This window comes from Oryctolagus cuniculus, chromosome X (genome assembly GCF_964237555.1).
Source record: "Oryctolagus cuniculus chromosome X, mOryCun1.1, whole genome shotgun sequence".
Lineage (NCBI taxonomy): Eukaryota > Metazoa > Chordata > Mammalia > Lagomorpha > Leporidae > Oryctolagus > Oryctolagus cuniculus.
The window spans coordinates 7,745,704-7,773,212 of NC_091453.1; the positions used below are offsets into that span (position 1 = coordinate 7,745,704).

General features: G+C 44.9%; 1 protein-coding gene across 1 annotated transcript in view; it reads right to left on the reverse strand.

Moving 5' to 3' along the window:
- Positions 1–1,228: 1,228 nt before the first annotated feature.
- SMPX (small muscle protein X-linked) overlaps positions 1,229–27,509 on the reverse strand; it is a 60,931-nt gene continuing 34,650 nt past the window's right edge. Inside the window, exon 5 of the mRNA XM_008272443.4 lies at positions 1,229–1,653. The gene's annotated coding sequence lies outside the window, so the exon portion shown is untranslated. The remainder of the gene's footprint in view (positions 1,654–27,509) is intronic.

The following is a 27,509-nucleotide window of genomic DNA, read 5'->3' on the forward strand; positions in this document are numbered from 1 at the left end:
GTATTCCCCAGCCCATATGTACGTATTAGATGGAGACCACCAGGATAAACCCGGCCGGTGAAACACCTGGGACCTATGACCAATGGGTGTGCTTCAGGGAAGGCTACAGTTCTGCAGGCACCACGGAATCTGAAGCTAGTCCCGTGTGTGGACAATGATGATCCTGCCCTTGGAAACTGAGCTCTGTGAAACAAATGTAAGAGAGCCATTCCAATCAGGATGTTTAGAAGGACATCAGGTTTTTTTGTTGTTGTTTTTTTATAATAACTGGCCTTGAAGCAAGGATAAAAGTCATTTAGCCTGAGAAATGCCGTCAAGGTCTCTGCATACCAGGTAGGTGACATGCTTGCATTTCAAACAGTGAGATCTCCCTAACCTGGTTCTTCCTATCTTCGTATTGTGAAGTTGCCTGGGCATTTGAGAGCATTGCAAGACTCTAGAGGAGTGTGGGTGCTTCTTTTTGGTTTGTGATCTTGTTGCATGCTAATTAAACTTGCAGGACTGCATCTTAGCAGGAGACATGTTTCACTGTTCTTTGCACAGTTAATGTGTGCTCTGTCCTCTCTTTTTTAAAAAAAGACTTATTTATGTATTTATCTGAAAGTCAGAATTACAGAGGTAGTAGGAGAGATGGAGAAATATTCCATCCACTGGTTCACTCCCCAAATGGCCACAATGGCTGGAACTGGGCCAGGCCGGAGCCAGGAGCTTCATCCAGGTCTCCCACATGAGTACAGGGGCCCAGGGATTCAGGCCATCTTCTACTGCTTTCCTAGGCACATTAGCAGGGAGCTGGATCAGAAGTGGAGCAGCCAGGACTTGAACCAGCACCCATATGGGATGCTATCGCTGCAGGCAGTGGCTTAACCTGCTATGCCACAGCGCCGGTCCCTCTGTCCCTGTCTTTTGTTCTGATCGCTCTGCCTCTACTTTATTGTGCCTCATAGTGAATTCTATTCCACCTGGACAGGGGGAGTTTCTGAGCCTCTGTGGAAGTGAAATGCACTCACCATAAATGTCATCCTTGGAGGAGGAATATCCACAATACCTAATTCCTCAGGCAATAATTAACTCCACATGCAATGACCTGTCAACTATAGCTTTACCCATGGTACCCAGTAACTCAGTAAGTCCCCACTAAGGCAAGGTGAGAGCTGGCTCTTTTCTCTCCATTTAGATAATATGTAGCTATCTGAAGGTATAAAAATTAATTTAGCTTAGATGCACATTTTAAATTTACTCAAATATTTATTTGAACTCATAAAAAGTTTATTGACATGATCTAATAGGTGAAGAACCAAAATGCAATCCAAATATTGACCAAAATACTGTGGGAAGTAGCTTAGAGAACTTTTCATCAAAATGATGGTTATGCACATTGCCAAATCCCTTCCATGAAATCACGTTCCTCAAGCCTACACCCTCCAGGTGGTGAACTCATTGCTGACTTGCTCTGCAAGGTACCAAAAATGAAGATAAATTAAAATGAGAAATGCAGCCAACTAAAAGGAAGAGATACAAATGTAAAAACGGGCCATTTCTGCTAGTCTTCGGCATTCCAGGGGCTCATGATCTTCATACAAATATATAAAATTTTTTAGTGAGCTATATTCATTTGAATCCATTTTTTCTCTTTAATTCTTCACATCAAGCCTGAAAAAGAAATCCAAAAGAACCATTAGTATTTTTCCCTCAACTTTATTAAGGTATGATTAACAAATTATACGTATTTATGGTGTAAAACATGTTTTGAAATACGCATACATGAAATGATTAAAGCAAGCAAAGTAGCACATCCATTACCTGTCAGATTTAATTTTTTGTGGTAAGAATATTTAAGACCTAAACTCTTAGTAATTTTCAAGTATACATCATTATTAACTACTTGCCATGCTTTGCAATAGATCTCCAAAACATAATCCTCCTAGTTAAAATTTTGTACTCTTTGACCAACATCTCTGTATTCCCCTGCCACTGGCCCCTGGCAACCAACATTCTTCTCTAGGCTTCTGTGAGTTCAACCTTTGTAGACTCCACAATATGAATGAGATTATGTAGTATTTGTCTTTGTTTCTGGTTTATTCTACTCAGTATAATGTACTTCAGGTTCATCGTCAGTTTACTTTCCATGAGATATTTTTAGGGCTAAGTATGATACATACAATTCAAAATTGAAGACCCTGTTTCCACTTGGAAGTGTCATCTCTCAATTCCATGAATGTCAAGCAAACTATGAGTAGATGGTGTGACTGTCAGCTTTGGCTCTAGTGATTTAAGTAATCCCAGACTGAATTAGGATAGCTTCCCTCTGGGGAATTAGAGTGTAATGCTGATCTTGCGGTTATGACTTGTAAAATATTTGGTGCTTGAGGTAAACTTAGATTCATGACTTCCATTCTTCACTCCTCCCTATAGCTATTTCCATTGCCGTGTAACTTTGCACTTTCCTTCCATTGCGAGTAGGGTATAGTTCCTCCAGCCCGAGGTTATCCACATGACTTGCTTTGGTCAACAGAATGCGGCAAGAAATACTGACATAGGCAAGAGGTATCTAGCAAAGGGGAGCTGAGGATTCCCAGCACCTGAGCTCCATGTGCACCAACTACCCCGTGCCGTGGAGATCACAGGTGATAGGGATTTGCTGCTTAAGAACCAGCACTGGCATAAACAAATCAAATACAGCTGCTGACTGCAACCCTTTATAACTTAGTTCATCATAATGTCATCATAATAAAATTATCATGGCTGCCACTCCCATTCCCATCATGTACCTGATGTCATGACACTTGAGATTTCAAAAAAAGGGCAAGGAAATGGGTGGTACTCTGCCTCACCCCAACTCTGCCCTTTTTGAATATTTAATTAGGCCTCACCATAGACACCACTCCCACTGCCCCCAGATTGTATAGAAAGATGGCCCCGAACACTATGAAGTGCAAGGGTGCATGCGCTCTCTCTCTGGCTGTCTCACTCTCTTGCCCACACCCATTCCTGAGTGTACACTTTTGCATTAAATCAAGCTTGCTTTTCTGCCTACCTTTCCTTATGTCTAATCCTTGAATTCCTTCTCATGTTTAGCCAAGAGCCTGGACTAGCCAAGGGCTAAGACTAGCTAAGGGCCACCACACAGCAGTATGACATCTGTTTGCCTACTCTCGTATACCTCTGCCATTTCCATAACACACCTATGCCCTGACTAGTCTTCTGTTTCCACAAAAAAGGATGAGAAGCATGTGTCGCAGAGCCACCCCAGCTCAAATGCTCTGTCAGGCCCTATTTAGAGCAGAGCTCCCAGCTGACGTGCTTCAACCAAGATAAGCTGAGCGTAAAATGTATGAGCTACAATAAAACATGGTTTTGTCTTAAGCATTGTATTTGGGGGTGGCTTGGTAAGCAGCAGTAGCTAGTCGATATTATTTCCATTTCGTTTTGAAGTTCTTGTATTGGAAAGACCCATGATCATTATTCACATATTTGTTTTCCATCAGTCTGGGGTGTCATTACTGTTTGACTTCTGATCTTCTCTATAAGATGGAATGTTCAGCTTTTGTTCTTACCAACGGCTGGACAAAGAAAACTACAATTAAGGATCCTCATCCAACTGGGGACAGGAACTGTGGTTTGACACTTTCCACACTCTTAATTTTCTCTACTACAAAGGCTGCTGAGCAAAATACTCTTTGCCAATCTACCAACCCAGTTCTGGCCACTGAGCCTTGAGGAGGGACCTACAGCAGAGATCTTTTGGAAAGCTTTGTTTTCCTGTATATTTCTTTAGAGATCACTAGGCCCACTGTGTCATTGAAGTTTATAATGTTTGATTCAGGCTGGGTTGTACTCATTGTTGAGATGAAATGCATAGAAGTCCAAAAAAGGAATATGACTAGCTCAAATTCTCATAGCTGGTAAATGGAGAAGCTGGGATTTTTAATTCAGGTGTGCTGACTCAGGAACTCCTTCCACTGTACTAACAGGGAAGATTCAGATGGTTCTTGAATCGGAGAGAAGGGAAGGCAGGCATTAATGATTGAAAAACTGAAAACATTATCAATAGCAGTCAACATAGGCTCTCATATTTCTCTGGAATTCCATTTTATTGTAGTGTATAGCTCAATTTCTCATTCCTTTATGGAAACTACGTGAGAGGAGCAACTTAGGAGGGAAGAAGGAATATTTTGGCTTACAGTTGGGAGGCTGACAGTCCAAGACTAGGGGGCTTAACAGTCTGTCTGCTGGAGTGTGTGCAGAGGAATGATCATATGGCAAACCATGAAAAAACCAGACACAGGAAACAGGCTCTTCCTCTGTGTCCATGTGTCTCTCTTTATAAAGTCATTGTGATTTAATCATGGGGCCCCCTCTAGCAATCTAACCCAATCCAATCAATTCCCAAAGGCTGTAACTTTAGACTATATAATTAGATCAAGCCTCCGCCCCAATCCATCAGCCGTTAGCATTAAGCCATTAACTGTTAACTTAAGACTTTGGGATTTAAATATCTTCATGAGCTTTGGGAGCCAAATCCTTGTGAATCCCTAATATGATAAGAACACAACATGAAATCTACCCTCTTAACACATTTTTAAGTATATGTATGTAGGCATAATGTTGTACAACAGATCTCTAGAGTGTATTCATCTTGCTTGGAGGAAACTTTCTGCCCGCTAATTTATAACTTTCCACTTCCCCCTTGCCCCAACTCCTGGCAACCACCATCCCACTCTGAATCTATGAGTTTAACTATTTTAGCTACCTCGTATGACTGGAATCAAGCAGAATTAGTCATTCTGTGACTATTGTCTCACTTTGCATAATGTCCTTAAGGTTAATCCATGTTGTCCCATAGTGCAGGATTTCCTTTGTTTTCAAGGCTGACTTCCATTATACATACACACAACACGTTTTGTTTAACCTGTCAGTGAACATTTAGGTTGTTTCCTCTTGTTAGAAATTATCAATTTTAGGTCCATGCCTGTCACCAAAAGGAAGTAAGACCCTGCCTCCTTCCCACCCCAGAGTTTCTGGCTAAGACATATATTGTTGGCCAGTGATTTCACAATTTCAACCTGACAAAAAAAGGGCCAGTCCTGTCTCTGACCGTTCTCCTTTATGCACCTGCATTCTGAGTTCACCTGATCACTTCCTGCATCATGTAACCTGAGAAGAACCTTCAGGTCTCTCCCTCTTTGCTTACAACTGTTGACTAAAATCTCCCTACCCCATGACTTTCCGTGGGACATCCTGAATTGTAATCATTTGCTTTCATGCAGCATCTCACTGCCCTCACGTGTTTCCTATTGTAGCTCTCCTGCCATTAGACTGTGATCTGAAGGCTTTGAACATACCCTAATCATTTTTACATCCCCATGCCTGTTATGACACCTGATTTACTGCAGGGGCTCAGGGATTCATGAGTTGGACCACTGGAGAAATGAGACCAGAAGAAATGGAGTTACAGCCAACCCCATATTCTTCAATGTGAGAGACCAGGATCCAGCAAGATGCCATAGACACAGTAAAGCACGATTGTTGATTCAATGTGCTGTGTCCCCACTGTGTTGTCAGTTCTGCCCTTGGCCCCAGCCATAGCCCCATCATAGGTGGAGTATGCTCCAACTGCTTTACTGCTGTGGTCACTGTGGTGGGTGACATAGAGCCAATCTCTTCAACTAAGCAAGAGGCCCATGACAAGATTCCCTTGAAGCCAAGACATTCTTGGGCTTCTCTGGGCAGCATGGAAGGGGTGATGATCCATAGCACATTGTCACTGAAGCATGTTCTATGAGGTAGGACTTCTCTCCAGGAAGTTTCCATACTGGGAAATGCCATCTGCAACCCAGAAATAGGTACCATTTATAAGACAGACTCTGATCACCATATATCTGTCTCAGATAGGTGAAATTATGGCTTCACTGAGAAATACAGGATGACACATTTGCCTTGACCAACAGCCCTTCAGTAACTGTTGAAAAGCCCCAGGAATCCCCTCATTGCTGCTTCTGGTTTGTGACCTCTCTGACTGAGATGGTTTTATGAACATAGAGAAATCCTCATCCAAGTTGCCCAGACCATCATGGCCACTGCACAATGACTGCATTATTTAGAAAAATAAATGCATGGAATTCTTTATGAGCCCTAGGGAAACTGCACATTTTTTCCTTCACCTACTGTGCTTGAGAGCCAAAGAAAGCCTGGAAAACACTGGTTGGAGAGGATGGGGGGTCAGTGCCATCAGCCTGTGCTTCATATGGGAGTAGAGAACAAGCTGATGGTGATGGTGAAGGGGCCAATTTTGAGCACCTATTATGTGTTCCACCACTGACTTCACACAGTTAACTCATTTAATCTACAAAGTGAACCTTGGAGGAGCCAGGCAAGAGGTAGCAGCAGAAGAGAAGAACCATTGCAGTTGGTTTCCTGCAGATCACTCTGTGCTCCCAGCTCCCTCTCCCCCCTTTAGGTTCCTATAGAATTCAAGAGGGTTTAGGAAGCCTGGACATAGGAGTGTGCTGATGGATGAGATCAGAGGCAGTTCTTTCCAGAGAACCAGGTTCTCAGAGGTCCAGAGTCTCCGTCTTTGGCCTTGTGAGACTCGGTATGTGCTCCCAATGCCTGTGTGATACCAGAACACCAAACTTCAGGAACCCAGAGACCTAGGCTTCCTGCTCTGTATCAGCACTCAGATTTGGCAATGGGAAACAATGGGAATAGATCCAGAGCTAAAATTGCCCATGCTATAAAGTGCCCGTGACACTTGTTTGTCGGGGTGTTGGAATGCAAGTGTGCTGGGCGGTCTCCAGGGCCACACTGCTTCACTGCCTAGGAGAAAGCTGTCAGATATTCTCCTGTATTCTGTTCTGCTGTGGGGACCATTTGTAAGAATGATGGGGAAGCTGAGGCACTCTGCCAGAAAGCTGCTTGTAGGTTACCCCACATACCTTTTATATCCAAATCCAAAAAAGATACAGGAGCCCAACCTCTAGTTTCCATTTAGGAAAGGCATAGCTTGGCCAGTACAGGAATGATACACCAAATGTCTCCCTAAGTCACCCTAAGTCCAGGCTGAGAAGCATGTGATGTTTACGCCTTGCCATGACCCATTTTTAGCTGTGTTGCTCATAGTCGCCATGGCCCCACATACATCATGTGGGAAATGGAGTCCACTCAACACTTGTCTGCATTTGGTCCTTTAACCAGACACTCATGAGCAGTGCAATGAGTACTTCCTCCTACGTGGTGCTAACTCATAGAGCCATAAACACAGTGACACTGAGAAGTGGCCTAGAGAAAGGCAGTGTCTCATGCATGTTCCATATGCAATGGCCAGCCATGCTCCCACAACAAACTGCTTAAAGCTTCAGACTTTGTTAGAGGGTTTCAGAAATAAGACAGAATCCCTGCACTTGTGGAATCCTCTAGAGTTTGCAAAGCACATTCGCACCTTGTCATGTATAACCATCGTGCCCACATGGTGGGAAAGATAGTGCACACTACAACTGTTGTTCATGTCTTAGCATTCAAGGCCTTCAGACAATGATGCTTACATCAGAAATACCCTAAAACTGTACAGCAATGGTTTGTGGCAGCCAAGAGTTCTAGAAAAATCAATTTCCTGATATATAGTTAATAGAACAGATGAAACAAATATAGGCCTCCCTGCTTTCTTCCAATAATGCATTCCAGGAAAGCATACTGTCAGAGAAATCACCTTAAAGATGGTTGATTTTGTTTTCACAGTAACAATTAAAATGAATCACTCTAAAACTTAGTATTCAAATCAAAACTATGACCATCAGACAAAGATATAACTCTAAAGCTTTACAGTACGGTAAAATAAACTATTTTCAAGGATGAATGGACCTAGGACTTGAGTATTGGTCCTCATCTTAGAAATTAGAAAATGAAGGCCGGCGCCGCGGCTCACTAGGCTAATCCTCCGCCTTGCGGCGCCGGCACACCGGGTTCTAGTCCTGGTCGGGGCGCCGGATTCTGTCCCGGTTGCCCCTCTTCCAGGCCAGCTCTCTGCTGTGGCCAGGGAGTGCAGTGGAGGATGGCCGAAGTACTTGGGCCCTGCACCCCATGGGAGACCAGGAGAAGCACCTGGCTCCTGCCTTCGGATCAGCGCGGTGCGCCGGCCACGGCGGCCATTGGAGGGTGAACCAACGGCAAAGGAAGACCTTTGTCTCTCTCTCTGTCCACTCTGCCTGTCAAAAAAAAAATTAGAAAATGAAAACCAGAGGGGTTGAGTCACTTGAACAAGATCACACAGTTATTTAATAGCTGATTCAGAATTAAAAGCCTGTCTGAAGCTTTTTCCCTGTACTGAACTCTTTTTCAAAACTTGTATAAGGGGCCGGCGCTGTGGCATAGCAGGTTAAGCTGCCGCCTGCAGTGCTGGCATTCCATATGGGTGCCGGTTTGATTCCCATCCAGATCCCAGCTAATACTCGTGGGAAAGCAGCAGAAGATGGTTCAAGTACTTGGACCCCTGCACCCATGTGGGAGACCCTGATGAAGCTCTTGACTCCTGGCTTCAGCCTGGCCATTTGGCAAGCGAACCAGAAGATGGAAGATCTCTATGTAGCATTCCCTCACTTTCTAACTCTTCCTTTCAAATAAATTTTTTTAAATAAATAAAAATATCATTTTAAAGGAAAGGGTCATCCAATCAAATTCTATTACAAAAACTTCTAGAAATCATAGGGGCCCTACCCTAATCCCTCTCCTCACTCTAAGCAAAACAAGACTGAACACAAAAATTAGGATGGGGCTGAGCTGGCTCTGGACAGGAAGATGATTAAAGGCTGCTGTGAACTGCTGGAGGAGCCAGGGTGGGGTGGGGTGGGGTGGGGAGGGGTGTGTTGGAGCTACTGTGTGAGAATGAGGCAGGTCACTCACAAAGAAAAAGCAGAGTTTGTTTAATTGGAATCCTATTATTGGACACTTCCATTATTCATCAGTTTTGCTATCCTAAATGAACAAAGCTTTTTCCACATGAGCATTTTCTTAAGGATGGACTTCCATTGAAGCATAACTGGGTTGGAAGAGCCATAAATTCACAATGACTGGGACTTGCTCCATTTATTAACCCTCACCCTCATCCTCTAGGCTAGTGTAATGCCTACTACACAGTGGACATGCAATATTTTTTGAGAGAACGACTATGTATTGTTTAATGGGCATTTTGCCAGTCATCATTGTGAGTTTTCTAAAAGGAAAATTGGTAACTCTTTGTCTTTTTGAACATCACTTTAAAATCGGGTGAGGCTGCAAATTTCTCATGCTTCTCTATTAATTATACATCCGTTTGTTGTGAACTGTGAGTTCATTTCATTCATCTGTTTATCTATGAAGGTGTTAGTGTTTTGCTTCCCAATTTACATGAGCTCTTTATATAATTAAACATTTCATACAAAACAATTTCCTTGAATTTGCTCTAATGTTTGTTACTTTTGTCAAGTACTTTACAGAATTTTTTTTAATTATCAGAGTTTTGAAGAATGATTTTGATGGCTCTTCTTTCAAAAGGTATCTGGGGAAGCTTAAGTAAATGACTTCATTTTTTCCCCAAACCATTCCAAGCATCATTTAAAAAGCTAGTTATAGCCAAATCCTACCTTTTGAAGCCATCATCAAAGGACTTTAATTTTATAATATTAAAAGCAATAAGAGCTCAAAAAAGAAGGACGCTCAGGGAAAGGAAAAAAGCATCACTTCGGAGATATGGGATCTTGTTTATAGGCTGTGGTAAATCACTCCCAGAGTTAAGGTGGGAGGGACTATTTCCTTTAAAACCACTCAGGACAGGAGCTCACACTTGGCTGTACATTAGAATCACCTGGGAAGCTTGGTTTTCATTGTTGTTTTGTTTCAAAGCCCAGCCTGCCCCAGACCAATTACATCAGAGTCTGCTAGTAGGGGAGGTGCATCCATGCTTTTCAAAGCTTCTCAGGTGTTCTGATGTGTAGCTGCTTAGACCATTACAGTGTCATGCACTGTGTTATTTAAAAACAATGGAAGTTTATTTGGCTCACAGTGCTGGAGGCTGGGAAGTTCAAGAGCATGTTGCCAGCATCTGGGGAGGTTCTTCGTGCTGTGCTATAACACAGGAAAGGGCACGTTGAGCACATAAGACACAGATGCAACTGCCGAACCGAGTCATTAGGAAAGCATGTCTTTGTGCTGTGCCCCCATGACCTAATCACTTCTTAAAGCTCCCACCTCATACCACTGCGCCATGGCAGTTAGGTTTACCATGGAGTTTTTGAGAGCACATTCAAACCGTAGCAGCAGCCAAGGATAAGGACCACTGGCATAGAAGAACTCTGCAGATGCCAGTGTCCACATGCCCTGGAGATCTTTTTAAACTGCAGAGCCTGACTCAGGAAATCGGAGTTGGAGCCTGAGACCCTGCAGAGCTAACACCCTCCCAAGGGATACTGTTGTGCCATGGACCACTCTTTGAGAATTAAGGGTCCAGAGCAGTGGTTCTCCATGGGGGAGAGTATTGTGCCTACGGGTATATTTTTGGCAATATACAGACACACTTTTGTCTATCACAGCCAGGAGGAGGAAGGTACTAGTTAGCATCTAGTGGGTAGTAGCTAGAGATGCTGCTAACCATCCTACAAGGACAGCTCCCACAATAGAGTTGCCTGGGCCAAATGTCAGTGGTGCTGAGACAAAGAAACCCAGACTAGGGAGAACAGTTCCTGGTGAAAGAAGGTGACCCCGAACCTGTACCGGAGTAGGGCTTTGTGCTCTGGTGTTGTATTTGCTTCTGGGGAATGCTGTTGATGAAACCTATGAATGATTTTCTGATCAACTTTAATGAGATTAGGAGCCCCTTCTGGGAAACTGGCCTCACTACATTCACTTTATAACAGAATTTAATGCTCACTTATATCTAACCAGTTTTTCCTATTCCGAGTTATGAACTGGATTTTTGAAACCTCTTTAAGCAACTCTGAAATAAAGCTTTGACATGTGCTTGCAATCAGTTTATCAGACAAATTGTTTTAACACCCTTCACCTTGCCAGCCTCCAAGCTGGCTCCCAGGTGGGACCCTGTCTCTGCATTCAGCTCATGTTTCCAGATTGCCTGCCGCAGAGACATTTTGCATCAGCCTCTGCCTTCAAATCCCTGCTCTCCTGCTTCCTCTCTGTGCCACCCTGGGCAAGTTACCTGACAAAGTGAGTCCCAGGGTTGCAGTGATGGAAAGGAAAATAATAGTGCCAGGCTCACAGAATGGTTGTGAGGATAATAGATCAAAGTAGAGTGCCTCCCATATAGTCAACACACATGTACCATCACTATTATTCTGAGACAAAACCCACAAAAAGCTCATAAACCACTAGATCCCTTTCTCCTCTGTCTTCCAAGCAAGATTCAGTTCTCGGTGTTGGGGCTTCGAGCTCTTTGTGCTGCTGGTGACTGAGGCAGATATAAATGGCTGGAGAAAAGAACTGGAAGGAGTGGATTGAGTCTAAATTGGAGGGAGAGAGAGGGGCTTAGAGCTCCGTGGTGTGGGGAGCAGCCCGGACTGGACTGAGTTACTGGAATTAAGACTTATTCTATGCATCTGCTCTCCCACAATATGGCGCTGGGAGAGAAGTAAACAGCTTCCACACAGCTGCCTCCAGTTCAGCTAATAAACTGTAGGACTTGCTCCTGATTGGAGGAGAGCAGCGTACTCGGCGTGTGGGCAGCCGAGTTAGGATTGGCGGAGGAGGACTATAAAGGAGGAGAGAGACGGCATGCACCAGGAACATCTATGAGGAACATCTAAGGGGAACATCTAGCTGAAGGAACACCTGTGCAGCCCCCGAGAAGAGCCAGCCAGCGGTGTGCCGCTCCCCTGCGGAAGTGGGGAATGTGGCCAGGGGGAACTGCCCTTCCACGGAGGTGGAAGGGATAGTAGCCAACCCGGGAAGAACCAGCAGCAAACCCGGGGAGGGCCGAGCAGACGAAAGAACAGCGCAGGGTCCTGTGTCGTTCCTCCACGAAGAGGGGGAGCGACATAATGGTGCCGTGACTCGGATAAGGAAACTTAGGAGGGAAGAAATGACTCGGATAGGAAACCTAGCTCGGATAGGAAACCTAGGACGGATTAGCAAACTTAGGAGGAAAGAAACGGGAAGAAGCGGAAAATACCTGAGAGACTAGCAAACAGCCTAGGGAAAAGCCGGACGAAAGAGGTGCCGGAGGAAGCTGTTGAAAGCCTAGGCATAGACTCAGATACGGACTACGGGGGGAAGCTGGGAGAAATCTCTAAGGTCGAAAGCGAAAGTGAAAGCTAGAACAAACAGACTCGGATGCAGACTGTGGGGAGAGGCCAGGAGAAATGAGGGAGGAGTATTGTTGGAAGAAAGCTTGGGGAAACATACCGGGTAGAGAAAAATGTTAGGGAAATTGAAGCCGCGGGGGGCAGGCCAAGGCGGACACGAAAGCCACTTTGGGATTCTCAAGTTAGCCCGGGAATAGGGGGCGAAAGGTTGAAACCAGAAGCTGAAACGTAAGCCAGATTGGGATCCGTCTGATTAGCCCGGGGAGCAAAGGACGGGAAGCCAAACCGTGGGGCGGAGACGTATGCTGGGTTGAATTCGCCAGGCTAGCCCGGGGAACTTAGATTGAATGCTAGTGGCGGACACGTAAGCTACGCTGTGTTACTTGCGGAAGCCGCCGCGTGCAGAGAGAGCACGGGGCGTGAATAGATAGGGAACGGGGCTGGCGTGAGGCCGTGGTGCAGACGCGAAGGGCGTGGAGACCGCGGAGCGCGCGAAGCCAAGCCGCGCAAAGCCGGGAAGCTGCGCAGATGAGAGAGGCGCGGGCTGAAGCGGCTCAGCCGGGAAGCCGCCGAGAAGTAGCCTCGGGGCGGGCAGCGGGAAGCTGCGGGGATAAGAGAAACAGAAGTTTGGAAGTGGAGTGAGAGAAATGGGAATGTTGGCAGACAGAAGTAAAATGGGAGAAATAGGAATGCCCGGAGATAGAGAAATAGAGAAATAGAAAGGCCTCCCTACAATACAACAATTAGAAGGCTTGGATTCGGTCTGCCCGATTAGTGAGGCGATGAGCACCTGGGCGGCTAGCAGCTTATGTGCCGCAGGTCACCGAAGACAGGCACGAATTAACATCAGTAAGGCCTCCCCACAAAAAGGCAATGAGAAGGCTTGGATTCGGTTTGCCTGATAGGGCTTGTAAGCCCCTGCAGGCTCGACCAGAGCATGCGCTGCAGGGCACCGAACACAGGCACGCATCAGCTCCTAAAAACCTCCTCACAACATGGCGAAGAGAGGACCCGGATTCGGTTTGCCTGATTGATAGGACTTGTAAGAGCCTGTGGCATCTCTAGCAAGTAGAGCAGAGTGTGTGCCGCGGGACACCGAAGACAGGCGCGTATCAACGCCAAAAATAAAAAGAAAGGGGGATCTGTGGGGAGCAGCCCGGACTGGACTGAGTTACTGGAATTAAGACTTATTCTATGCATCTGCTCTCCCACAATATGGCGCTGGGAGAGAAGTAAACAGCTTCCACACAGCTGCCTCCAGTTCAGCTAATAAACTGTAGGACTTGCTCCTGATTGGAGGAGAGCAGCGTACTCGGCGTGTGGGCAGCCGAGTTAGGATTGGCGGAGGAGGACTATAAAGGAGGAGAGAGACGGCATGCACCAGGAACATCTATGAGGAACATCTAAGGGGAACATCTAGCTGAAGGAACACCTGTGCAGCCCCCGAGAAGAGCCGGCCGGCGGTGTGCCGCTCCCCTGCGGAAGTGGGGAATGTGGCCAGGGGGAACTGCCCTTCCACGGAGGTGGAAGGGATAGTAGCCAACCCGGGAAGAACCAGCAGCAAACCCGGGGAGGGCCGAGCAGATGAAAGAACAGCGCAGGGTCCTGTGTCGTTCCTCCACGAAGAGGGGGAGTGACACGTGGAAAACTGGGTATCTTACAAAGGAAGGAGAGGGATCTGTGGTAGGAAGTCTCTAGGACGAAGGACTCCCTGGCTTTTAAGGAGTTTTCCTGCATGTTTTACAATGTAAATCATTTTTACATGAAGATTTGCATTCTAGTTTTGGATATCTATTTGTTTCTTTTTGGATATGACTCTGGGCTTCAATGTGCTTAACTGGTCTTAAAGGTGGAAGCCAGAATGAATGCATGTCTGATTGAGTCACCAATGGCAGGAAATGTCTTAGGCACTGTGGATACATTCCCCTTCATGGCACCTAACATCTTAGAAGGAAAGTCATACAATAATATGTGAGTGATAGCAACCCACTCCTCCATTGTGAGGGGTGCTGCTATGATGAGACAAACACAGAATGCCATGGGTGCCTTATCGAATTTAAGGGGCTATAGAAAGGCTTTGCAGAAATAGTATTTAAACTGAGACCTGACTGATGGATAGGGGTTAGCCAGCTAACAGGTACTGGAGTAGAGAAAGATGATTAAAAATATTCTGAGCATGTGTAAAGGCCTAGAATCAGCATGGCACCTCCAGTAACTGGACGATGTTCACAAGGTTTGTAGCAAGATATTTCTGTTCTGGGTGGGCAGAAATGCAAGGTACAAAATGCCTGGTGAGCCACTTTTGTGGATTTTGCTTTTTGGTTTTGCTTTGTATTTTTGAAAGATCTGCTGACTGCATGGCTCTGGCAATGAAAACAAGTGAGAAACACTTTAAGGAGTGAAGTGCACAGGTCACTCTGACAGCTGTGGGCCATTCATGTTCCAGTTCGGTGGGGTCACCTGTGTGACAGCAACAAGAATGGTAGATGGATGGAGTTTGTAAACCTTCTTTGAAGGTGAAGAGAGGGGTCAAACATGAAAACCTCAGCACATGTGGAAGGGCTCTTGCCTGAAGACTGAGAAGGGGGGCCCTTTTCTATTAGCAGATGTGGTGGGGAGCTCTTTCCTGAAGCATTTCCGCTGGGGATCCCCAAATTCCATGGAGGGCTGGGAAAAATTCCCACGGGCCACACAAGCACCACTCAGGGCAGGAAATACAAGACAGCTAACAAGTGACTGCAGACTGCTGGGCTTGCAGGGGACTCAGACTGAGATCTTACCCATCAGTTCATGCTCTTTGGGGGGCTAGGAGGAATTTGAGCTTAAATAAAGCAGAAATGGACAGTCTCTCAGATCCCATGGCTTAGTTTATTGAACAGGGGAAGTAAGCCTTGTGAGGGAGACAGATCCACTCCCAACAATTTAACCATTAATAAAGCCCTGCTATAAAAGGAACTTAAGAGAGAAGGTAGCTTGGCAGAGGGCAAAGGAGCCAGCCCCATTAGACAAAATAGGTCAGGCAGGGAGAAAGTCATCGTGTCTCTCAACTAGTTAAGTTGATCAGAGATGACAGGCCTTGTGGTTTCTGAACTGACTGAAAGGGGGTAGACAATATGCAAAAGGTCTCTTGCTGGTGGTTTCCTTTCTCAGAAGATGGCTATTGCAAAGAGGGCCCAGAAAAAGAGAAGGACTAATCAGGTTGATCACAGTTTTGAGTTTGGGCTTAAAAAACCTGTGTGGATATGCACGTGGGCATGGATGTGTGTATTTGCGTGTTTTCAGAAACACAAGTTGTCACAGAAAAATGTTCTGTGCTTTTAAGGAGTTACTGAGGCTGCATCATTCTCTTTTATCTGGGATTAATGACACTCCAACTCCTGGGGAGGGCTTTCCCTGCCGTTGGTTTGATTTGTGTGATATGCTCTGCTTTTTCCTTACTGTTCTGGTTTCCCTCCTCAGAAATCAAAGCAGAGAGCCAGGTAAACCGTTGCACCTGAGAGCAAGCTGAAGCGAGCAGACACTGTACAAAAGCTAACAATTTATCCCTCCAACAGTGGCTTTGCAGTTCACTTCTGGGTTTGCTTCCCCTTGGAACATCTCCTCCCTAATGACTCAAGGACATGAGGGAAAACCTTTCTCCAGTGCCCTGAGTATGCACTGTGCCCATATGTTTTCTGGCTTACAAGGGCTTCCTCTGTTAGAAGCATCAGGGAACAGATTCACATTTGGAAATAATCTTTCTAATCTTTCCCAAAGACAAACAGCATTTGGTGTTTTAAGTACATATAAGAAATTGTGGGTGGTAAGGATCAGTAAGGGTGAAGGAAAAGCAAATACTAAAATGTCATGGTTATGTGATCTTGGGAAAATCTCATTTCTCTGAATCCCAGTTTTCTCTTCTGTGAAAATAAAAGAGGGGTGGGCTATTGTAGGAGTTAGCCTCCAAGATAGCCAAATGATCCTTGTCTCCTGGTACTCATAGCCTTGTATAGGCTCCTCCAACACTGAACAGGGATGCCATGTATAATCAAGACATATTCCCAGAATGACAGAAGATGACTTCCAAGGCTAGACCACAGAGGACTTCTCTTGCATCTTGCACTTTCTCAGATCATTTCCTCGGGGGAAAACTGGCTGCCATTTTGCGAAAGCACTCAAGCAGCCCGGTGGGCAAGTCCCCAAGGGGAAGCACTGACGCCTCCTGAAAAGTCCTCACTAGCTAGCTAGCAATATGACATAGCCACCCTAGAAGTGGGCCATCCACTCTCAGTCAAGGTTTTCCAAGACTCCAGTCTTAGCAATATCTTGAGTGTTACTTCATGAGGGACTCCAAGCTAGAACCAACCAGCTAAGCTACTTCTGAGTTCCTGACCCACAGAAACTGTGAGATAATACTGTTCTTCTAAGTTGCTAAGTTGTGGCTAATTTCTTACCCAATAATGGCTAACTGATGTCATAAAGCTGCCTTAGCCTAAGTCCAGCTCTTAAATTTTATGTGTCAATGCATAGGTATTATTGGTGGAATCATGAAACATTAGAATGTTATTTTACATGACAAAAAGTAGATTGTAGCTGTAGGGTAGGACCATATTGCTTTGGGTATTTCTGAAATTGGCAGGAAAGGTGAGTAGCAAGACTCTAGAGAGCTGGCATCCTGAGAACTCATGGATTTGGCTCTATGGGAGCAGGCCACTGGGGCTGGCTGACCTTGAACCAAAGCTTACAGTACAACAGCTCAACACCCAGCAATTAGCCCTTAGCATGTCATACCGAAAACATAATCCCACTTACATTATGTGTACACACCCAGAGAGCTAACTTGTTGAAAGAAACTGCAGTACAATGAGCTTCCTTGGTTTTTCTTTTAAATGAGTCACTGCAAAGGGTATGAATAGAATTATTTGGAAAAAGAGCAGATTTAGCAGTTTTTAGAGGAAGATGAATTAGGAAAGGGGCTTAAGGTTGTTGAGTTCATGGTTAAACCCAAGTGATACTCTAGGGTATGGGACATATTTGGAAAGCAGGGAGTAATAGAGTGGACCTCTGAGTTAGTTTGGGTCTTGGTTGGACTAAATGATATCGATGGTCCCCTGATCTGTGAGAATAAGACTGCCTGTGCATATTGCCAGATAGACATGTGCTACAACACTGAAGAGCCACAGCACACTGACTTACGGGAACTGATGTGTATTTAGCCCAATACAGCTATTGTTCAGCCTCAGATGGTAGTTTTGATAACTTAGTCTACCTCTTCCCCATGTCTTGTCTCAAAGAGAGGCTCAGGCTCACCATTGGGTCATCCTATAAATAAGTGCCCATCTGTGCTGCATGGCTTTTCAAGAATGCTTGGCAGTTTTATACATTTGGAGCTTTTCATCCCGGAATCCTTGACATTCAACCAAAGAAATACTTTAAACAGCAGGAAAGATTTCAGGATGGTTTGTCAAGGGGAGGTTTGGGAAACTCCTTCTAATTCAGTCTTTTTAATTTTTAAAAGTTTATTTATTTTAAAGGCAGAGTAACAAAGAAATCACACACACACACACACACACACACACACATACACACCACACACACAGAGCAAGCTTTCATCTACTGGTTCACTCCCCAAATGGCCACAATGGCCAAGGCTGGATCAGGCTGAAGCCAGGAGCCTGGAACTCCACCCAGGTATCCCATGTGGGTGGCAGGGGCCCAAGTACTTACGTCATCTTCTGCTTCTTTCCTGGGTGCATTAGCAGGGAGCTGTATTAGAAGCAGAGCTACCAGGACTCAAAATGTCACTCATATGGGATTCTAGCATCACAGAGAGCAGCTTAATCCACTGAACCACAACCCCCCCCCCTTTTAAAGATGTATTTATTTATTTATTTGAAAGGCTGGGTTACAAAGGGAGAGACAGTCAATCCAGTCTTTCTCAGCCCAAGTTATACGTCAAAATCACCTGCATAAAACACAGCCATCCCTAGGCCTACTCCTCCCTGAAAGAATGGTTTAATCAAAGATGGCATTCAGGCAAATCCAGGTGACTCTAATGTGCAGCCAGCACTGTGGACGACAAGATCTAACTGTATCCAGCATTCTAATGTGGCTTGACTCTGGAACTAAGATAATTAGATTCTCACCCAAAGCCAAACACTGGACAACTCAGTTCAGAAACTGGCTTCAGTTCTTATGTCATAATATTTGAGAAGAGCTATAAAGCTGCCTATCAGTCAGCCAAGTACCTGTGATCCTTTGGTCCTATCTGCTTTTGGACTTGAAAAGTGTTAGAACCTTCTTTGTGTTTTACATTCACTACCTGGACATCCATAAAGTTCCTTGAATGAAGATTATCAAATCTGCCTCTTTTGTCTCAGCATATTTTTGAAACTTGGCAAGGTCTTCCTTAAAATTATTTCCACTGAGAATGAAAAAATGATTTAGTCTTCCCAATCAATGCATCTAGGGATCTCTCTGTATTATTTTTTACAACTGCAGGTGAAACCATAATGATCTCAATAAAAAATTTCAGAAGAAAATCAGGTGGTGGACTGGGTTTGGTTGATGGGCCCTAATTTCCCAAACTTTGGACTGTAAAAGTATTAGCACTTAATAAACAGAAAAATTAATGTTAGAGGTGAGCATTTAGCATAGTGATTAAGACATCAGTTAAGATCTTGGCTTCCCACATTTGAGTGCCTGAATTCAATACCCATCTCTGTTTCCTGAATCCAGCTTCCTGCTAATGCAGACCCCGGGAGACAATGGTGATGGCTCAAAGAATTGGGTCCATGCCCCATGTGGGAGACTTGGATAGAGTTCCTGGATCCTACCCCAGTTCCAGCTATTGGAAACACTTGAGGAGTGAACAGGAAGATTAGAGTGCTCTCTTTGTCTCTCATTCTCTCCCTGTTTCTCTGCCTCACAAAAAAAAATTTTAAAAGAAAGTAACATTGTTACCTTGAAGTGACATGACTGGTGGCTAAGTTGATGTCACTGACATTTTTTCATCCTTTTGGTTAGGATTGTCCCTCATAATCTACAGAGCACATTTCACCCCTATGGAGCCATACTATCTGCTACACGGAGCATCAGGCTAGGGTAATGATTAAGTCAGTCATCCTGGGTTTGACTCCTGGCTGCCCTACTGTCTAGCTGTGTAACTTGGAGGGAAGTTGGTGTAACATCCCTGTGCCTGTGTTTTCTCACCTGTTAAATTGGGCTGTTATGTGTACGAGCTCATTTCAGTTTCACAAGGTAAAATGCCTACAACAGTGCTGGACCCTTGGCAGCACTATGGCAAGCATTTGTGATTATTGCTTCATTGATCCTAAATATGAATCTGCAAAAAGATGATGTGAAAGGTAACTATGCATGGGCTTCAATTTTTGGTATCAAAATATCTTTTAATCCATTTATTTCTTTTAATTCCATTTCCACAAACTTTTAAAAGTATACTCATATATGTGAATTACAGCAAATTAATCTCATCAAGTTTCTGACTGCACTTTTGGATACTGGGTCTTAAATTATGGAATCAATGATGGGATGGTTACAGGATTTTGGAATGACCAGACCTAAATATCTAGATTGATGTCTGGCTCTAGGTCATTGCTCCTCAAAGTATGACTTGCTAAACCACCACCAGCAGCAGCAGCAGCTGCTGCAACATTTCTTGGGAACTTGTCAGAAATGCAAATTCTGGGACCCATCCCAGATCTACTGAATCAGAAACCTTGGGGTTTAGGCCCACAATCTAAGTTTCAGCAAACCCCTCCAGATGATTCTGACACATGGGAAAACTTAAGAACCACTGCTCTAGACCAGTGAGGACGTTCCCTTTGCATTCTTGGTGCTGTCCTGTCCCTACTCCCCTCAAGGCCTCAAAGACAGAAAAAAGGTTGCTTCTCAAAATAGCAAGTTATCCATACAAAAGCATCCTGGAGGATGCTAGACTGTGGACCTGCAATGATCTTGACAGACTGGAAGTGCTAGCCAAAATTCACAGAGTTGCTTTGGTTTTTAATTCTCTTATTTGTACCTAACTCGAACTTCTTGGCATTTGAACTCCTGCGTGTTCAGTGAGGTTGTCCTTGTCGATGTGGGTATCCAGGCACTGGGGCTTCAGTTTGCACTGTGATGAAGGCTGCAGGATTGACCCTGAACAGGGGTGAAGCCCCATCTACCACCTTGGTATTTCACAGTTTGAGCACCTACTGAGAAAGGATGCCACCTGCAGAGAAAATGGAGTCTGGACTCAAATTGTGAAGAGAGGGTAGTAGGGGTGGTGAGGAGGCTCAGGAGTCATTCTAATGCAGTTGCAGTCCCCATATGTGCTGGTCTAGAGCATTATCAGCTGTTTTGTCTTACATGGGCCATGAACTTCAGGAGCTCTGAGACCAGATGAATTGGAGGGGTAGCCTGATCCTGGCAGTGGATGCAGGTTGGTAATTGGCCCATAGCTGGACTGGATTTGGCTCAGAATGTATCCTAGGCTCTCTTTTCCCTGACAGATAACAAGCAGTCAACTTCGTATATAATTCCGCAGGGAGTACAGGACACCGCTTCTTAACTGTTGGTGACTGTGGAGATCTTTCCAGAAGAGTTGACCTCTAGGCATCTTGAAATGAACTGTTTCCCAAGTCGCCACCTGATCTTTCTGAAATTAAGACATTTTGGGGCTGGCACTGTGGCACAGCAGGTTAAGGCACCACCTGCAATGCCAGCATTTGATTCCTGACTGCTCCACTTCTCATCCAGCTCCCTGCTAATGTACCAGAGAAAGCAGAGGAAAATGGTCCAAGTCCTTGGGTCCCTGCACCCAAGTGGAAGACCTGGAAGAAGCTCCTGGCTTCTGGCTCCAAGTCTGGCCCAGCTCCTGCCATTATGGCCATTGGGTGGGTATGAACCATAGGATGGGAGATCTCTCTCTCTCTGTCTCTGTCCCTCCCTCCCTCCCTCTCTCTCTGTAACCCTGCCTTTCAAATAAAATAAATAAATCTTTAAAAAAGAAATTAAGATATTTTAACCTAACTTTAAATCCTAGAGCAAATCTATCTTCTATTGTGTGTGTGTAGACCACACATTAAGCATGATTTTTTGGAATTAGGCAAGAAAACAGTAAATAGAAGTGGAAATTGAGACAGTACATTTCCTTTGAAATGCAAGCACAAGTGTGTAGATTAATCCTGGAAACCTTTCTATATCAGTGAAAAAAAAAAAAAAGTCCTCCTGGATATAAACAGAGCCATTATCTGTTCAATTCTGGGCACTTCAAGGAATTGGTTTTGACTAATGCATCTCCTTGGCATTGGTTGCAGATTTCGTAGTGAGCCCACATTTTTTTATTAAAAGGAGCTACACCCATTTTCTACAGATGGATTTAAATAGGCCGAATTAATAATTAGTCTTAAAAGTAACTTTGTCTAGAGAGAGGATGATAGATCCCACAATCTTCCACGCTATGTGAAGTTGATATTCATTTCAGAATGAGCTTCAAATTCAATTCTTGCCCTAGTGCTCTCACAGAACTCTTATGTTCTTCACAAGAGAAAATGAACATGGAAGTACTTTGAAATTCTTAAAGTCAAGTGTAAGGGCTCATTCCTGTTATTGCTACCATTAGCCTCTAATTAAAAGATGTGATTTAACTGTTGCCATAAAACTCCAAATAAGCCTGTTTCTTCATTGCCTGGCTTGTGATGCCCCTTTAAGCTGCCACTTCACAAAGTCTCCAGGCTGCCACATTATTTGGCATCTGTGTTTATTATTTGCTGACTACCTGTTTCATTCTTATTGCTAAGTAGCTATCACTTAATTATCAAATTCAGTGATGTCAGAAACTACATTGTGGTAGGACAACAATAATCATACATTGGATATGAATGGAGTATAAACCAGGACAGGATGTCATAGAGAAGATACCCAGGGCACTTCTAGATGTTTAGATCAGCATGGGCCTCCTTTTATTTTCTGGCACAGACTCCAATAGTACATGGTCTATGTATGAGGAGTGTTCAAAAAGTTCATGGAAATGCATATTATAAAAAAAACTATGCATGGATTTTGAAGTTATTCTGCACCAAAATAAACATCTTTTAATTCCATTGTGCACCATCTTTTTGGAGTCCTCTCATATGAGAGAGTGATAAAAAGACAAGTTGCTTTTTTGTGGTCATCAAGCCCATTGAAAATGCCCAGAAAATGGTATATGAAGTCTATTGTTTGACTTTTCCTTGATAGTAGGGAAGTAGCAGCTGGACTCTCCAAGTGCTTCTTAAGAGAAAAATCAGAAATTATGAACCAGGCATATTGGCCAGTTAAAAACTAGGGGTCGGAGGGAGAAGAGGGAAATAACTTGAAGTCTCCAGAGCAAAATGAAAGCACTCCGGTGAAATGGTGATAATTTTGCCGTCTTGAGATGAGGGCTTTGGAAACGGGAGCCGTTGCAGGTTTTGAAAACTGGAACTGCAGTGCCTCCTCCAGGAGAAAGAGGACACTTGCAAGTTTAGAACTCACCAAAGGAACTGGCTCCAGCTTGAAGGCTCTAAGATGGAGAGGATTGAGAAAGTGATCCTCCCGGGAGCTTCACTGAGCTCATCTATTAGTCACAGATAATTAGTGGATTGGAATTTTCGATGAGCTTTTCCCAGTTTCCTTAGGGAGATACACAGTTATTCCTTCGAGAAGATTTTATTTAAAAATTGGCCAACTAGCTCCTGGCCTTGGAAGCAAGGGGCAGAGGGCAGAAGGCATGGGCAGACTGTGGGGCCAGCGAAGGGAATGGGCACTTTCTGGATGCCAGCTGGGGCCAGGTGCCCCGTCTGAGTCACCTCACTGTTTTTAGGGTGCCCTGTCAAGGTTGGCATTATTATCCCTATTAATAGATGTGGCTCAGAGTGCTCAGGAAGTTGCCCAAGGTCACAGAGTTGCTACATGACTTAGCTGGAAGTGGAGACCCAGTGTGTTCCACTCTTCCCAGCACATCTAGCATCCATCGTGTGCTGCCAGGTGGGCACATGTGCTGCAGGAAACCTGTCCCAGCCACTTAGCACCTTGCACAGCCATGGCCAACTCTGCTGTGATCACCCCACTCTTTGCTGCAGAACTCAGGCCCCAGACCCTTCTCAACTGTCAGTAGCTCTACCTGAAAACTGCTGGCCTTGCCTGGAAAGTGGGAGCAGTAAACTGGGAAATAGGAGACAGCGATTTCAGACTGGCACTGACCTTGATTCAGTTGCTCTTGGGACTCAGTTTCTGTCGCTAATAGATGAGGATCCTTAAATTAGGCTCTTTCTGATGGAAATATTCTGTAGTTAATAACAGCAACAGCTGCCACAGTGCTGAGGACTTTCTACGTGCTGAAATTCAGTGTTTCCCCATTTCAGTACTAGAGGCATTTGCTGTGGGGACTCTTCTGGACACTGTAGGATATTCAGCACTATCCCTGGCCCTAGCCCCTAGGTGACAACGGTGCACACCCCGAGGTGTGACGACCACAGATGTCTTTAAACAGTACTAAATGTTCCTTAGGGTGGAAGGCAGAATCACCCGCCTTGAGCTATGTTTCTCCTTTTTCAGATAAAGAAATAGAGGCAGAGTGATCATGCAGATTCGAAGACCTTGGAAATTAGCATAAGCCAGAATATGCAACTGTGCCTGAACCACTTCTCTTCAACGTATTTTCCAGTAGAATACCTCTTTCCCAACATCCTGTCCAGACTCTTCCTTTGTCATCTATATTCAAAGACAGTGCCTTGTCTCATACCTGCTGCCGTGGTTCTTTGCTAACAATCGCCTATCGTGTCCTCACCCAGCTTGTCTGGGATTTCCTTGTGGGACACTGTCTTGTATTTCCTCCTTCTAATGTAGCAGTACCTGGCACAGTAGGTGCAAAGATGTTCACTTAATAAATGAACAGATTGGTTCCAGGGCTCTAATCCTCCCCATCCAAATCCAGTTCATGCCCACTGATTTGTATTATAAAGAAAAAGGTTAATTCAGCCAAGATAAATTCCTACCAGGCCATGTACAAAACGATTAGGAAATGAAAATTAATTGAGTCTGAAAATGGATGCTTGAATACTCAGGATCTAATAAGGCTGCTTGGTAACTTTTCAGGAGTGGATTGTTGGCTCTGGAACTAAAGGACAGCCATTTTGTATCCAAAACTGGGCATCAGACAAGACTGAGGGGGTAGTATGGGTTAAGTGATACATGTCAACTCGTTCAGGATCCAATTGCACCCTCTGTGTCAGGACACGTCTTCTGGGGTGGCAGGAAGTGCCACTGTCCTTCCTACAGAAGGCATCCAATGACTTTCTGGCGATAGGACATGCTTGCTTTCTGTGGTTTTTCCAGCAGTCAAGATGAAGTATTCTGAGCAGCCTTTGTGCCACCTGCCTAGACGAAAGAGACTCCAATCTGTCGACGGCTTAATAGAAATTTCCCTTGGTGAGAAGCCAATTCACTGACCCTGCTTGGGAATACACCAGCCACCCCTTGCCATCTGCATAAAGCCCTAAACCGAGGGTGTGGAATGATCTGTTCGCAGGCAGGGAGCATGACAAGAGACTATGAGTTGAATTTGCAAGTCTTGATTTGCTCCTCGTGATTCCTTCTCAAATGCCACAGCACGTGCGGGGAGTTAAAACGAGCAGCGTTGTCACGATGCAGCCAAGCCTGATTAGACAGCCTGGAATTCACTTCCCCAGTTTTCCGCGTGGGCGGCACACAGCGTGAGAGGGAATGAGAGAAAAGGCGTCATGGCTAGGAGACGGCTGACAAGCCCTTGCTCATCCGGGCAGGGCAGCAAAGGTGGCTCTGCAGAGGCTTGGCGTTTCTCTGCAGCAGGTTTGCCAGCACCAGGCACAGGCCCTGCTGTCTCCAGCACTGCCCCGCTCCCTGCCCCCCCGCCCCCCGCTTCCTTTCCTCGCCTTTCTTTCCATCTCTTTCTCTCATTCTTTCTCAGGTATTTATGAGCATTAGCCTTTCCCTTTTCCCCAGGCCCCTAAAAAGTAAATTATTTATGTTTCCATGCAATATTTTGCTCATTAAACTAAATCAGGGTAAACGCCTCTGTGTGACTCATGTTTGATTTTCCAGTGCCTGGTGCACTCAGCACCACGAGCATCCTCTATGCCTAATAAATGTTGGCTGGCTTAACGAACGGATGAAGAGTGAACAATTGAATGAACAGAGGAACAAGAAAACCATGTCAGAGTTGTGGTTCAGTGTGCCTCTTTGTCGAGGTAACAGTCTCTGCATCCTTTTAGCCTTTGCTTGCTCTAGTCTGACCCAACACAGTGAAATATTTTCAAAGACTACAACTGAGAGGACATTTTTAAAGAATGCAGTGGGTGATGGTGATTAAAAGGACTGGCTATCGAGTATGGCAGATGATGGGTTGTGCCTCACCTCTGCGAAGCGAGCTGGGCAACCTTGGCCAAATTACGTAAACTCTTCTAGCCTTTAGTCCCCCTTAAACAAAATGCACACTGGAGTATGGACCCCATGCAGTCAGCACAAGGAATGAATGGAATAATGTATGAGAAACACAAGATGCTGTGTCAGGCATAACACAAGCATATAAAAAATGGTAATGCTAATGACAATAGAATGATATTGACATCGGTGCTAATTATTGCTAATGCTCAACATTAATATTTCAAAAGACCTGCTGATCTGCTGAAATAACCTATTACTTCCTGACACACTTGAGATGAAAAATTAACCTGCCAAAAGTTGTTGGGCTTGAGGCCTAATAGCATAACTCAGGGGTGATCTATATATATCATATACTGTAACTATGTCTAATTTACCAACTGACAAGAGAATCACTTAAGAGTGCCTCATTCCTAGGCCGGCGCCATGGCTCACTAGGCTAATCCTCCGCCTTGTGGCGCCGGCACCCCAGGTTCTAGTCCCGGTCAGGGCGCTGGATTCTGTCCCGGTTGCCCCTCTTCCAGGCCAGCTCTCTGCTGTGGCCTGGGAGTGCAGTGGAGGATGGCCCAAGTGCTTGGGCCCCACACCCCATGGGAGACCAGGAGAAGCACCTGGCTCCTGCCATCAGATCAGCGCGGTGCCCCGGCCACAGCATGCCGGCCGCAGCGGCCATTGGAGGGTGAACCAACGGCAAAGGAAGACCTCTCTCTCTGTCTCTCTCTCACTGTCCACTCTGCCTGTCAAAAAAAAAAAAAAGTGCCTCATTCCTAAGTCTACAGTTACTGTGAGGAAGTTACAAATCTTGGACAATTAATCGCTATATTCTTTTTTTCATAATGTTTTCATTTCTATAAAATGCCATGCATTGCTTGGAAAGGAAAGCTCGCAGCAAGCTGGACCTCCCATCAACCTTTCAAGCAGATAAAGCAAGATTACTCACTTTCAGCAGTACTGACACAGGGCTGGATCATTCTTTGATGTTGGGGCAGTCCTGGGCTTTATGGAACATCAAACAGAATCCTTGGGCTCTCCCTGAGAGATGCAGCCCACCCCTGCCTCCACTTGTAACAACCTAAACATTGCCAAGCACCTCCTTGGGGGGGAGGGGCAAGATTCATCCTGGCACTGAGAACCACTGAAATACAGTCATGAGTTTCATTATGCTAGGAGCAGGGCAACGACCACTCATAACTGTGATTTGGCCCATGAATAGTTACCCATTGGTAGACAAGGAGATTTGGGTCCTGAGTCACCTCCGCCTAGCACCAAGCTGGCTGCAGGTGTTCTCCATCGCTCTCAAGTCTACACCCTTAGAAGCTCGGTCACCAATCCTCTGTTTTCATAGAAACCATCCAAGTTGCTTCTGTGTGTTTGCTACCAAGAGGCCCTTAAAGCACCTGCCACAATCGACTCAAAGACTCCTTGCGTTCACCCTCAAGAGTCCTTTACACCCACACAGGCTATAGCCAGGGCCTAGAACAAGAGCACTGCCAGACAGGAAAACAAATGAACAAAACCTTGATGCGGTTCAGAACCACTGCAGAACTTGTCTTTATCCTACCCGAGTGAAGAGCAGAAGAAAAGAGCAACACAAATCAACAGAAACATTGTGGCACTCAAGAGTGAAAAATCTCAGCATAAAACCATTTCCTTCAGATAAAGTGAATAGAGCTTCTGTAATTGGGTCAAAGCAGGGAGCACTTCAAAATTGAGGACAAAAAATTTCCAGCAAACCACAGAGAAGACATTTGGAGATTTTTTTTAAGTTTAGTACCATGTAAAATAATAAATCAGTCC